Below are 841 nucleotides of genomic sequence, written 5' to 3'. Positions count from 1 at the left end.
CGGCGCGCTAAGTGCTACTTATATAGCAAAGGCTTTGGTCCCGGTTCGTTCCACAAACCGGGACCAATGCAACCTTTAGTCCCGGTTGGTGCCACTAACCGGGACCAAAGGCCTCTTTTCAGTAGCCCAAAGTTTGGGAAACGAAGACCTTTGGTCCCGGTTGGTGGCTCCAACCGGGACAAAAGAGGGGCATTTGTTCCGGTTGGAGCCACCAACCGGGACCAAAGAGGGGGATTGGTACCGGTTGGTGCCACCAACCGGTGCCAATGCACCCGTCTAATTACTTATTTATTTTCTGTAGCAGTTTTTTAGTTGATTCTTTCTGCAGTTGTTTCTAATTAGTCCCACTTCGCCAAGCGAGAGGCACTCGCAGCGGTTTATAAGCCATGAGTGCAGAGACGATGAAGAAGAGGCTCAATGCTCACCTGCATGTTGCTTAGGTTCAAGCCTTGAGGATTAGGGTAGACTGCACGGAGCTATGTGCAGTGCAGTTTATACTATTCCGAAAGGCTTGAAGCTAATTAACAAGCATTGCGCCTCTTTTTTATTTTTAATGACTTATTACAACTCAGAAATAAAAAGAAAATAAATAAATATAGCAGAAAAGAAAAAAGATATAAAAAACTACTCAGAAATTAATAGAAGAAAAAATAGTTGTGATTAACTTTACTAAAAAATGAGCATAGATGCTTATTTTTAATGACTTATTACAACTCAGAAATAAATAGAAAAAAATAGTTGTGATTAACTTTACTAAAAAGATGAGCATAGATGCTTATTTTTAATGACTTATTACAACTCAGAAATAAATAGAAGAAAAAATATTTGTGATTAACTTTAC

Source organism: Triticum dicoccoides, chromosome 3B, assembly GCF_002162155.2.
Source record: "Triticum dicoccoides isolate Atlit2015 ecotype Zavitan chromosome 3B, WEW_v2.0, whole genome shotgun sequence".
NCBI lineage: Eukaryota > Viridiplantae > Streptophyta > Magnoliopsida > Poales > Poaceae > Triticum > Triticum dicoccoides.
This window is presented reverse-complemented; position numbering follows the sequence as displayed.